The sequence below is a fragment of the Euprymna scolopes genome, chromosome 6, assembly GCF_053919585.1.
Source record: "Euprymna scolopes isolate OS-2025 chromosome 6, ASM5391958v1, whole genome shotgun sequence".
NCBI lineage: Eukaryota > Metazoa > Mollusca > Cephalopoda > Sepiida > Sepiolidae > Euprymna > Euprymna scolopes.
The window spans coordinates 16725901-16740510 of record NC_136487.1 but is presented as its reverse complement, the minus strand read 5'-3'; the positions used below and the strand labels follow the sequence as shown (position 1 = coordinate 16740510).

At 34.3% G+C, this 14610-nt stretch overlaps 1 long non-coding RNA gene across 1 annotated transcript in view; it reads right to left on the bottom strand.

Annotated features, from left to right (window-relative positions):
• LOC145277539 (uncharacterized) overlaps nucleotides 1-14610 on the bottom strand; it is a 74670-nt gene that overhangs the window by 2491 nt on the left and 57569 nt on the right. Inside the window, exon 2 of the long non-coding RNA XR_013868152.1 lies at nucleotides 1779-1817. This is a non-coding gene — a long non-coding RNA (uncharacterized LOC145277539). The remainder of the gene's footprint in view (nucleotides 1-1778; nucleotides 1818-14610) is intronic.

The following is a 14610-nucleotide window of genomic DNA, read 5'->3' as shown; positions in this document are numbered from 1 at the left end:
AAAAAGTGGGAGATCACTTTTCTATATTAATTTAACGTAAAATGAACACCCCTTTATGGTAACCTTTTTTGAGGGGTGGGCGTCTGTTATTTTTGTTTTTAGGGGTGGTGTTTATTTGATAATTATGGCCTGGTAGACCAACACAAATCTACCTTAAAAAACTTGTTTTCAATAGGTTTTCGGGTGTGATTTAAACGAATATTGCACTTAATTTTTCCGCAAATAAGTATTTTTCCGGGTATTTTGTAATTCTTTATGTTATAAGTGGTGGCCATTGTTGTATGCACAAACACATGCATATTCTTTGCTTAATACTAAGAAAATACTTATTTGCGGAAAATTTAAATGCGATATTCATCTTCAACACACTCGAAAACCTAATGAAAACAAGTTTTTGAAGGTAGGTTTGTGTTGGTCTACCAAGCCACAATAAACACCATCCCTAAAAAAACAGACACGCTAAAAAGGTGGCCATAAAATGGGTTCTCATTTATAGTATAGAATATAGAAATATATATAGAAAAGTGATCCCTCATTTTTTGAGATAATAATGTGCGACCTTAAGGGCAAATGTCACATAGCCCATTACACAATTCAGGTCATTAACTTTCCAATGAATCTTCCTTTGTTAAATTCTGATCAAAATTCGCCAAGATTTCAAACTGATAAAATTGCCCCAAAAAGTGGTATATCTATATATGGATATATCTATACTCGTAGCCAAATTCAATAATAAAATGCTCATATCTTTGGTTCCATGGGACAAATCTTCATGAAAATTTGCAGGGTTTTTGGAAGATTAAAATAATATTCGATGGTTAAAATTTTATGAAAATTAGTAAAAAAGAACCTATATTTTCAAATCAATAAAATATGCCAAAATTTGCCTACATTTGTATATATAGTATCCTGGTAAGCAGCTTCGATTTTGCTGCTTCGGTTGTCTCCCCTACATTTTTCGGTTTTGCTGCTTCGGTTTTTTCCCCCTATATTTGTCGGTTTTGCTGTTTCGGCTGTCTCCCCTGTGAGTTTGCCAGGCCACCAATATATATATCTGACAGTCAGTCTGCCTCGCTACTACACCACATATTCAAACCCGATCAGAAGAATTTCGAATCTGTGTATCATAATGCTTTTTACATGATTTTGTTTTTCAGTTGAGTATCGCCTAAAACTAGTCATCCCTATTCATATATAGTCAGGTGTCTGTATGTGCATATAGTTCACCCATGGAGCAACTCTCGCTCCAGAACAACTCTAAGATTGGTGAAAACACCAGGGAGACTATACACCATTAAAGCTGATGCTGAACCTTGCTCCAGTCCACAGATCTCCGGTGTTTGTCGCTGGTCCTGGACCTGATTATCTATAACCATCCTGGCTTTTGGAAACCATTGTGCATGATCTGCATTGATCCGGGATGCTGTGTCCAATGAGAGGAGCCGGCTCAACTCATCCTGGTGAATGCTACCAAAGTCAAGTCATATGTTTATATATTTATAACACAGCTGCTATGGATGAACATGAAAATGTCAGATAGATATTTCTGTGTATTTTTTCTCATCGTTTTTTATTCAAATATCATCGTTTTTCACAGAAAAGTTGCTTTGAAATAGTGTCGAGCGATTTTTTAAAATTCGAATATGATTTTTAATTCATTAAGTGGTTTGGAAATAGTGCCGAGCGATTTTTAAAAATTATTTCCCTAACCCTAACCAAACAATCTCTATATAACAATATTGTTTTAATATGCCTTTTCAAGAAGAAATTTGACTCACCGTTGATTAAATGGTCGCACTCGAACGGCCACTTTTACCCTAAATAAGAAAAAAGAAAACAAACAATCATCGTCATTGTCGGCGTATGATTTTATAACTTGCTAGAAACACAAGACAAATACAACAATGTCAAAAAGAAAGATGACGAATACAAACTTGTAAAATTTCTAACCAACAAATCACAAGATTATTGGATCATAAAGCTACAGGTAAAAAACAAAAACTTGTTTCAGCTGCCATATGAAGTGTGAGTATTTCAACGTTGCTGGTCAAAGGTGGGATAAACAGCTCAATAGGTCTGCTCAATCGATTTTAATCTAGTGTGGACGTCACACCAAGATTGAATGATTGCTGAACGGCCTGAAAAGAGAGTTGTTCTGGGAAGAACGGTCAACAAACTGAAAGAAAAAGGAAGTTAAATTAAGTAAGTTTTCCTGAAAGAAACAGACAGAATTGTATAAAATGTAGTTTGTAAAATGTCCTAAAAGAGGGGGATAGAATCATGCAAACATGTAGCAAGTTAATTTGTCCTGAAAAGGACAGTTAGAATCCCAGAATAGTGTAGTAGGTAAGTTATCCTGAGAAGGACAAGGTTGTTTCAGGACGAACGAATAAAATGGCAATATCTAGAAAGATGGACGTCGATTTCTCTGTTTGGGTTTTGGTCTGATCAAATCAAGAAAAGAGGAAGTCAAGGTAAGAGTTTGTCTCGGCCGAAACGTTGCGTATATAACAATGAAGATGAGAATAGTAGTCCGAATGATCGAAATTGACATTTTTTTAATTGAATGCTATAAATAAGAGAAATTAAAACTTAATGGTTAATAAAAAAATTGTTTAAAAAGTCTAGAATTAACTTAAGTTAAAGTAATTAAATTCTGAACCATATGCCAATAATAAAAAACTAGCAGAACCTGCGGACATTCCATGATAGTTTAAAATTTTAAAACATTGTAAATAAATAAATAAAAAATGAAATAAAACAAATAACGACGAATTTAAAATGATCTTTTAGCAAATTTTAAAAATTTAAATTTTTTTCAATGAAAATTCAAGATAAAATTTTTTTGTTTTTTTCTGAATATTTTTATAAAGTAGCAGATGTCAATTCACTTGCATTTTTTTAATTTTAAAAAGAAACTATAATAACAAAAAAACTCTCAATATGACTTTTTTTAAACCATAAAATAAAATAGTGAATTTAGAAACCATAAACAGACAGCCGCGTTTTCTTTTTTTTTTTTCATTTTTTGGAGCAGAAATGGTTTTAATGATTTTTACCTGATAAATAGCGACTGTAAAGGGAGGTAATTCGTTTCTTATTAATTAATGTTTGCGATGATGATATTTATTGTGACACTATACGTACAGACAAGTAAATTAATATTTAGATAATCTATAATATAAATCTCACCAGTCCGTCTGTCTGTATGTATGTATAAAACTTTTGACAGAGGCGACGGATTTTCACGAGATCGGTATCGTTTTGAAGTACGACCCCTCGGACGACAAATATTGAAAAATTGGCTAAAAAAATTAATTCCTTCACCCTCAACTGGGCACTTTTCTACAAGGATGGATCGCTTTTTTGCCAATATTTTCCAAAGTCACCCCTTCTTTTCGATTGACTAGCCTTAATTTAAACCTTCGTCACTTCGGTTTGGCGATGGACGTAACGGCAAAGACGTCACGTTTTTTCATGTTCTTTTCCTCCTTTGCGGTACGGGTTCGAGCCTGCCAGTCAACTACATTTTTTTTTTGCTCAACACACACCTACGAAAACCGGGCACCCAGATTAGTCTATAATATAAAGGACAAAAATCTGTTTAAATGTATGTATGCATGTTTGTATGTCTTACAAAAATTTCGACAGAGTCGACGGATTTTCACGAAATCGGTATTGTTTTGAAGCTCGGCCCTTCGGACGATAAATATCGAAAAAATGGCTAAAAACATTAATTCCTTCACCCTCAACTGGGCACTTTTCTACAGGGAGAGGTAGCAAAAAATCTTTCCTTCATGACAATTTAGTCCAACACGCATACGCAAAAAACGTTCTTTCTTGAATTAGTTTAAATATAAAAAACGACCTAACTTTGCCCACGCGATCATAGACCAGTCGTTATAGTAGCAGCGTCGTTATCTTAAGATTGCACGTTCAAGCCTAGATATCATATATATATATATATATATATATATATATATGTTTCGATTTTTAAAGTTTTAATATTGAAACAAGGTTATTTATGCCATTTTTACGTTCGTTTTTTTCCCATCACGTTCGCTGTTTTTTGTTTTGTTTTTGTTTTTCTGATTTTTTTAAAAAAAGAAGCTTTAACATTTAAACAAGGTTATTTATACTATTTTTTTCCGTTCTCTTATTCTTTATTTTGCATCACGTTCGCTGTTTTTTTTTTCGATTTAAAAAATGTTATAATATTTAAACAGGGTTATTACGTTCGCTTAGTCTTTATTTTCCATTTTGTTTTGAGTTACCCCCACCCACATACACACACACCTCACCACACTCGGACAACGCCGGGTACCCCCGCTAGTTACTAAATATAAAAGCAAAAATGTAGAATATTATAGCAGCCACAAATAAAATAGACTGATTTTCTCTCATGAATCAATGTCCATGCTAAACTCTTCAGCAGAGAGAAACAGCAAGCATCAAAGAAAGACCTTTTATTCTCTCTCTCTCTCTCTCTCTCTCTCTCTCTCTCTCTCTCTCCTGTTCCCGTCCACTAGACCTCCAGTATCGATAATTTTCACTTGAAGATAACTGATGGACAAGCTAAAACAGCTGAAAAAGAAGTTCAACTCTCCCTTTTTCTCACTGTCCAACTTTCTGTTGCCGAAATAAACCTTTCGTCGTTGTTTTGCTCAAAAGAGGTTTTGCTTTTCATTCCTTACTATGTTTCATTCATTATTAATGCACAGAAGTGCATTTCACATCCTTACAGATAAAGTAAAATAAATGAGCAAATAAGACAAAGCAATTATCAAATATAGTTGAGAACAAAACCGCTATACTACTTGTTGCAACGCGTTTAACATAAAAGATGGAAACACACTTCTTGCAACCGAAAATTATCGATTTGCTCGTTTCTGGTCAATATATTTGTTTAAAATAAAACATAACTGTGCTTATTAGAAAAACACAGCTGAATATGAGGAACAGAATCAATGACAATATCACAAGATTTATCCAACGTAATGTGTTGAACCAGGATGATATCGGTGATGTAATAGGTGGCCATTAAAAATGATGATCAGAACTTTAATAATTTAACTTACTATTTTTCGAACGTTATAACGACTTGAAAAATGTAATTCAAACCCTAATTTTTTTCAGTTAAAGGAGCAAAGACCAAACTTTAAAAAATAACAGGTTTAATAGCAAATTATGCAATATTTGTTTTTTAAAAAAATATAAAGAAAATCAACATATTTTGACTTGCTTATAATATATATATATATATATATATATATATATATATATATATATATATATATATATATATATAAATGTCAAAAAATCACTTACCTAAAAATACTATTAAATGGGTAGTTCCATTCTTCATTGTTAAGAATTTATCCATATTTATATTTTAATTCCATGTATTGTTTTAAATAAAATAATTTTTTAAAGCGAGGGTCGTAGAAAATCGCATTTTCATAACGTGGTTAGCGCCACAAGCTTAAAGGCTGCTGCTACAATGAAATTTATCAAATATGGATTCGTCAAAGGGACATAAATAATGTCTCGTTTTTATTGCGTTTGTTAACCAAAATTAGTATTTTTCGTCCCTCCTAGTTAAAAAGAACATTCACTTATAAGTTTTTCCCCTAAAACAAAAAATCCAGTTCACCGATTTTTTTAAAATTCTCTTAATGAAATACACATGTTTTTAATTGATATATATTTTTTGATTGATAAATCTTAATACTTCCTTACCGACTGATTTTTTTTAAATATCTAAAAGAAGAAAACATTGAATGAAATAGAAAAATTTGCCGTCAGCGTCTGGTATTTACTTGACGATATAAGCATAACGAGTTTTCATAAAAAATCAACGTGGTTATTTAAAAAAAAAAGGTTTTACACTTTGGACTTCACAGGTAAATTTCAAAAAAAACTATTATTTTTTTTGTTTTAAATTAGAATATTTTCTTTATTGATCTTTTATCTTCAATTTGTGATATATAAAACTTTGGTACAAAAATCAATTATTCAAATTTTAACAAACATTTCAAAATGGAGGGGGAGTGAATTTGAAAAAAATAAACGTTTGTCTAAAATATTATATTTGATTTATTGGAAAGCGCATAAAATTTCACATTGACCCTGAAAATATCGTAAAATTGAACCAATAGAAAAATTTTGATAGATTTTTAAAGTTTAAAAATTGAAAAATATTTAACTCGTAAAATTCAATTGACTTCATTACATAAAAAAATGGCTGCATGAAGGCACGTCGGCATTTTGTAAACACTGTTTTTTAAAAAATAAAAAATATTATTTCTATTATTTTTTAAACAACTTTAACAGTTTATTTTGGAAGTATATTCCATACAGAAAATAAACAACCCACTTTAAAAAGAGAAATTACGAGTTTTTTTATATTTTATTCGCAGTTTTCTGTTAGGGGTGTCAAAAATTCCTCCAAATTTCTGATACATCTAGTGATGTAATGTTCTTTGAATGTTCGAAAAAAACTTCATATTCTTTCTGAAGATAAAATAATTTATACAGAATGTCTCAAAAATGTACATGTACTCACAATTCAAAGGACAATAAAACCTTTATTTATGAGCATAGAATGAAATGGAATAGCTTTAAGTACAGAAGACAAATTTAATGGAAGAATCATGTTCACAAATGTTCAAATTGATGATCCATTATTTATACGACAAAATCACATTGACATACCGGTTCCTGTTAGATCACCAAAGTTAAGTAACGTCGAGACTAAGCAGTATTAAAATGGGTGACCATTTAGGAATTCCAGGTGCTGTATGTGCTCTCCGCTTATCTCGAGATTGTTTCCAGTCATCCTGGACTTCCTTGCCATTGGACTCGATCAGTTGAGGATTACGTAACCGTTACATTCCAGGGTTACGTGCAACCTTACGTGTCTAGGGTTACATGCGCAGCTAGTCTTACAGGGGTATCCATTGTCTTTCGAGACTGAACGGAGGCATCGGTGAGCATTATTGTCCAGACAATGCAGATAACAGTTATACTGTGAGTACATTTTTTTTGACACAATGTATTTTTATTATTAATATATATGGAAAGAGATTTGTGTTTATTCTAAGCTTTTTACGCAAATATTACGCACTCATGTGGAATATCTGCATGGATATAATTACATGTGATAGTTAACTAAAGATGATCATCCTATAAGAAAATGAAAAAAATAATAGGGAATTAATTGAAATGAATGTTTAAAAGAATATGCAAATTAGCTATACCTTTTGCTAGTGAATGTAATTCCACGATCCATATATAACAAAATTGTATTTTATTTTTAAATAAATAGGAAAAAGTGTTTTTTAATATGAATACACACACACACACACACACACACAAGAATTATATATATATATATATATATATATATATATATATATATATATATATATATATATATATATATATTGTTACGAAGGGGCATTTCTATAAAACAATAATAAAAATCAATAAAACAGTTTAAATGTGTTCGAGGCAGTTCTAATAATCTAATCCCAAAAGTTTTTAATTCACGAAATAGTTTAAAAGCCAGAGTATAGTAATAGAAATTTTTAGAAAAATCAAGAAGTTTTAGTGTTATACCGACCTTCCTTGAACAGCGATTAGCACTACAATAGCGCTAGTAATTGCAACACCGGTGAGAAAGATGCGACTGCACTTTAACTGCTAGTCGAGTGCCCAGCAGATATACACGCTTTCCTATCTTTGTACATTATTGTTAATACACTTGTTCCTTAACCGAACTTTGACTTGATTGTTCATATTTTCACTGTTGTTCCACGACACAACAGATTGGCGACAAGGAATCGAAACGACCATCACTGCAGAGAATCACCAAAAGTGATTGAAATAAAGATTCCTAAAATCTTTACGGCAGAACACCTTCGCCATTTCAACAGATATTTGGATACGCAAGGATTAGCAGCGAATTAATTACTACAATTGTAATTTGGCGACGGGAAAAAACTTGCTACCAAAATCTACAGCAAAAAACGCGAATGTTGTCAATTATTTAATAATTGAACACACTTACCAAGTGTTTAAGAAAGGGAAAAAAGGTTCATTTTTTTCTTCACCAGAAGCCATTTTTCCTACGGTAAGAATTTTCTTCTGCAAAGTTAAAACCAACTAGCAAATACCGTGGAAGCTTATCGTTATTTCGATAACATCTGGGATTTGAAAAAAAACAAAACACGCTTGACTTTGTCAAGAGAAAAAGAGACAGACCGTGAAAAATAATTATTCGCGTACGTCAATTGTGCTTAGCAAACACGTAAAGAGTCAAGTTATTTTTTGCAAAATGCAAAGAGGGTAAAAAAACAAAACAAACAAAAAAAAACAAAACAAGAAAAAAAAAAAACTAAAAGTTTCCCATACAAATTCGTCGGATATTTAAAGCGACGGATTTTATTTTTGCTACGTAAAAACGCGTGCAAATAAAAATGTTAAACAAATGTTATTTCAGCGGATTGTTTCTAGTAAGACTAGAAATTTAGCGTTCAACAAATTAATTTACAAAAGAACTGCTAAACTGTTGTTCTTCAAACAAAAGAATTGGGAAAGAAAACTTGGTTGATTTTTTTTTTTTTTTTACTAAGGAATATTTATTTAATACAAGCGTAAATTGTAAATTGAATTCGTATGATGGATGCGAAATTCAAAGATTCACTGTTGGAATTGTTTCAATTCCAGGCAGAGCAAAATCTCGTGTTACAAAAGCAGCAAATTCAACAAGTAAAAAGGGAAGAGAGATTTAAACAAGCATTTGAAGAAAAAATGCCTCAACAACAGAAACGCTTCGAGGAAATATTGATGAAAACACAGGAGAAACAAAGAAAAATTCTGGAGGCGACACAGTTAACTAAAGCGGACGATAATCATAACGCATTTTCTCAAATAGCTGTGTGCGCCACTATTGAATATTTCAATTATAATCCAGAAGACGATGTCACTTTCGTCCAGTACTATAGACGATATGAGGATATTTTATATCGGATTGTAGTACCTGGTCAGACGCAAAAAAAAGTTAGGCTTTTGCTAAGGAAATTGGGAACAGCCGAGCATACAAAGTTCGTGAATTTTATTCTCCTAAAAAAAAATCAGTGAGTTGAGCTTCCAAGAAACAGTTACGCTACTTACAGAACTGTTTTCTGCAAAAACGTCTCTTTTCCATAGGCGATATAAATGTATGAATGTTACTAGAAGAGAGGAAGACGACTACACTACTTATACAAGTGTAGTGAACAAGCATTGCGACAATTTTAAACTGGAGAAATTATCAGCAGATAATTGTAAATGTTTAATATTTGTGCAAGGGCTGGTCTTAAATAAAGACGCTGAAATCAGGCGTCATGTTTTAAATAAACTCGAAAACGAACCGAATTTAAAATTACAAAACTTAGCGGAAGACTGTGAACCGTTTATTGCGTTGAAATAAGACAGTCGTGACATAAAGGAAAGCCGTGACATAGAGGCAAGCGATGCCAGCTCCTACGGCATAGGAGCATACATTTTACACAAAATGGATGATGGAAAAATGAAACCCATTGCACATTCATCCCGATCACTTTTGCCAGCCGAAAAGAACTACTCACAAATTGAAAAAAGAGGCGCTAAGCATTATATTCGCGGTAAAGAAATTTCATCGTTTCCTGCACGGTAGGCAATTTCTGTTACAAACAGACCACAAACCATTATTAACGATTTTTGAATCGAAAAAGGGACTACCACAACATACGGCGAATAGACTCGAAAGATGGGGTACCATACTTCTGAATTACAATTTTCAAATGGAGTATGTACCATCTAAAAAATTTGGTCGAGGTTAATACCTAAGCAGACAGAACCATTGGAGGATATGGTAATAGCAGCCATTCAAGCGGAAGTTGAAGTAAAAAATATGCTATGTGACACAATAAGCGACCTTCCAGTAACGCTTGATGAGATTAAGAGTAAGGCAGAGGTGGACAAATTTATTATACGCACGAAAGAAAGGATCAACAATAACGAACTGGATAAAGAAATTTATTCAATTTGCGATAACGTCCTGTTATTTAGCGACAGGGTCGTAATTCCTGCGACATTACAGAAAAGAATGCTCAAGGAATTCTATGTAGAACATTCAGGTATATCAAGAATGAAAAGCCTTATGCGCTCTTTCGTTTATTGGCCAAACATCGATAAAGATATAGAAGGAAAAATCAAGGAGTGTAGAGGATGCGCATTAGCTTTGAAAGCTCCTCCGACTCAATTCGGATCGTGGGCAAAACTGAACCGACCTTGATCTAGGATTCATTTAGATTTTGCAGGACCGCTAGAAGGGTTCTACTATCTCATTGTTGTAGACAGCCTACCTAAATGACCGGAAGTATTAAAATGTAAGAATCCCACATCCGAGGTAATTATCAACTTACTGTATGAACTATTCGCTAGGTTTGAAGTAGTAGACTGCATTGTTAGACAATGGAACGCCATTTATGTCTACCGAATTTAAACACTTTTGCGAGGATCGAGCACATAACCATTCCGCCATACCACCCAAGAAGTAATGGACAAGCAGAGAAATTCGTTGACACATTCAAGAGAGCTCTTAAAAAAGGTAGTGGGTCGCCGACGGATAAGTTAATCCAACAGTTTTTACAAGTCTACAGAGTCACTTCGAATGCAAACATCGAAATGTCGAAGACACCTGCTGAGGTTATGTTCGGACGCAGGGTTAGATCGATTTTTCACAAGTTGTTACCAAACCAGGATAGGCCAAACCTAAAAAAAAACGATAACAGAAAAACGGTATAAAGTTGGCGAAAGAGTCTTCTACAAGATTCACAAAAATAATAAGACTTTCTGGGAGTCCGGCATTGTTGAGAAACAAATAGGCAACATAGTCTACATGATTAAGGGACCAGACTTCGTGCACAAACGTCACACTAACCAAATTCGGAAAAGATACTCGAACAGTGAGGTGACCAGATCGCCCGAGGAGGACATCATGGACACAGTGTTTGATACTTTTCAGGTCCCCATACCAGAGACAGCTCCGGAGAACAGAAGATCAAACAGAAAACGGAAATCAACAGAATTGATTAGGGTGAACTCAAAACAAAAACGTTATTAATCCCAGACGGGATATTTTCAAAGGTGGGTGTTATACCGGCCTTCCTTGAACAGAGGAATTTATACCAATTGGCACTATAAATAGCCCTAGTAATTCCAACCGGCGAGAGAGATGCGACTGCACTTCAACTGCTAGCCGAATGCCCAGCAGATATACACGCTTTCCTATCTTTGTATATTATTGTTAATACACTTGTTCCTTAACCGAATCTCGACTCGATTGTTCTTATTTTCACTGTGGTTTCACGATACAACATACATTTTGGGCCGGCTCCAAAAACAAGATTGCTACTGCTGATATTTTGGTTTTTGGAAAAGCGTTAAAAAGACAATCTTCTGAATTTTCTCATTGGTCGCTTGTGTCACGTGATACTGTCGCCAACTACGTCCGTCAGAAATATGTTCATTTTACTTTTGTTGTTGTGAGAAAAGCGTGTGGGCGTATTTGAAATTGTGTCGTTGATGGAAGAACTTATTTTGTGCAAAATGCGCGGGGAAATTGAAATGAATAAAGGCTCGTTTATTTGCGCGCGCGAGTGTGTGTGTGTGTGTGTGTGTGTGTGTGTGTGTGTGTGTGTTAGTGACTGCACAGTTTCTAACAGTATTTTGTATAACTTGTTTGAACTGATTTTTCCAAACTTACCGAGTTCAATAGCGAGCATGCTGACATTTCTCTTTTTAAAATATATCGATAAACATTGTATGATTTTCGAAGCGATTACATGTTTTAAAGTGAGTAAAACCACTAAAACCCTTTCCAGATAGGTAGAAGAGTAACTTATCTTGCCTTTGATAACATTTATTTGATATATATTTGATTTTTGACCACTTTTTCAAATCTATGTGCATAATAATACAACCCCCCTAAAAACATGTCCAGTTAGGTAAAAATGTAACTTATCTTGCCTTTGATAATATTTATTTGTTATATATTTGTTTTTGACAACTTTTTCGAATCTATGTGTACGGTAATACAAACCCAAAATTTAATTTAACTTGAAAATACTATTTAAAATACACATGCGTACACTGCACAAGAACCCTTATTATTATCATAATAATAATAGTAATAATAATAAAAACTGGTGTAGATGACATCGACTGGCGCCACACCAACTGGTTGTGAAGGGTCAGGGAGGATGGAAAGACCGAGGTGGGAAAGTACTAATCAAATCTTCACTGGAAGTGTGCAGTTCAAATCTGGTACCTTGGGGAGGCATTTAGTCACCAGGAAACACCAATGACCGATACCAACGAGAAATCAGTGAGGACGGCTGTTGCGATAACATGCAATCATCTGCAGACGTGGTCAAGAGGTGGAGAACACTGAAAATCTGGGGAGACTTGTTGTCATTTGGTCTCCAGGGAACACCACAGGTTACTGCTAGTGAGCGATCGCTGATGAAGGCCTGTGAGACAACTAATACGTTACACATTTTGATGAAAAACATGGGGAAAAATGGACATAGAAGAACAGAAAACCAAAACTTTAAATATAATTTTTGTATTTAAAGTAATAGTTATTTAAATATCTCAACATATCATCTTGTGGGCAAAATCCAGCTTCCCAATAAGGGACACTTTGGATAGGAAAAAATAATCTTAGTCATGAAAGATTTCTCCTCCACCGACCGAGGACAGAAAAGGTAAAGTGTAGGATCAAAGCAGATACTACACTGTGATCTTGTTCAGAAGGCCAAAAAATATTTGTGTTTAATATTTCTTTAATTGTTTGTTCCCTAAATTCATAATTCAGTTTTATCAGTATTAAATTGTATATTGCTTTAAAATTACTTAATTTTACATAGATAATATTTATATTTTATATTGAATAAAGTTCAGTCTCAGTATTAATCTAACTGTGTTCCTTTTTCTTTTTGAAAATGTTTTATTGCTCTTTTTAAAATAGCTATTGTTACGAAGTGCACACAAGATCTCATTTCGATTTGTGAAGCTTTCTTTGCGAGAAAGCAACAAAATTAGCAGGAGCAGCGAGTACATCGTTGAACGTTTCAGTGGCGCGTACAATGGGAATTAACATTTACATTTCTTATTTCATTATGTTTCCTATTAACGCCCGACTTTTCTCTCCTAAGAAGTTACAAACATTAACTTATTGCCAAAATATTCTTTTCTGAACATTCTCACATCCTTACGAACTTTGAACTCTTTAATTTGTTTTTGCTTTCGTTAAGTTTTTTTTTTTTCTTTAAATAAACGATTGAGAAATCAATCATTTAAGATTTAAACCTATATTGTTTGTCTGGTTTCTTCTCGCCACCATACGCTTATGCCTAATATAACATTGGTGTCAGAAGCGTGCGGCGGGGAGGACTAAAACTCAAACAAATTTATCTATACAAAATCCAATATTTATTCAACTACAGCTTCCCAAACGGACTCTTGGTACTTGTCGAATCCTGTAAACAACGTCGATAAATCAACCACCCGTATCCATGGACTTTCTTAAGAAATAATGACACTGGTCGCTAAAAATTACCGATTATTTTTTGCGAATAATTGCGCAAAAATCGAAAATTAAACAACTCCATTTTCTACAAATCGAACACCAACAACAGTCAGAGTCGAAAAACACACGTGGGACCTCCTTCGGATTAACGGCCATGTAGCTAACACGTTGAGCAAACTGCAAAACTAATAGAATTCTACCTACATTACCAGGAGTCTTATGGTCCTTATAATACGTCGCCGTTATCGCCATCAACAACACGGAATATCTCCCCGTTGCAACGGTAATTACCAATGCCTATCAATACAATATTTCCCATGCTAATAAGAGATACCGCCATTTTTCCAACGTGCGAAATTAATCGCGCACACCAGATCAAACAATGCTCAACTCAACGGTATTCTCTCCGAGCAAGAATCCCCAGCATCTTCACCGGAACACCACTGGTCATCGCGAGTCAATCCCCAGCATCTTCACCAGAACACCACCGATCATCGTGGGTCAATCCCCAGTATCTTCACTGGAACACCACCGGTCATCGCGGGTCAATCCCCAGCATCTTCACCAGAACACCACCGGTCATCGCAGGTCAATCCCCAGCATCTTCACTGGAACACCACGGACATTGATGGATATTAGTACGGAATTCTCACCCATATTCCATGTACACAAATCGAGATGAGATCTGGGGGAGCTTTGTAACGAAGTGCATACGAGATCTCATTTCGATTTGTGAAGCTTTCTTTGCGAGAAAGCAACAAAATCAGCAGGAGCAGCGAATATATCGTTGAACGTTTCAGTGACGTGTTGCTGTATACACCTACGCAATTTTCGCGATCGTAAAAGCTAGAACTCGTCTTGTTTTCGCTGACGTGGTTGGAAGCACAGGGATGTTGTGTTTTCAGCCAATCACATTGCAAGGAAAAAGAATATAAAAATATTTTCCCTAACAGCCCACGCTGGAGCCGGTCTGTCCACTATAAAAAGGG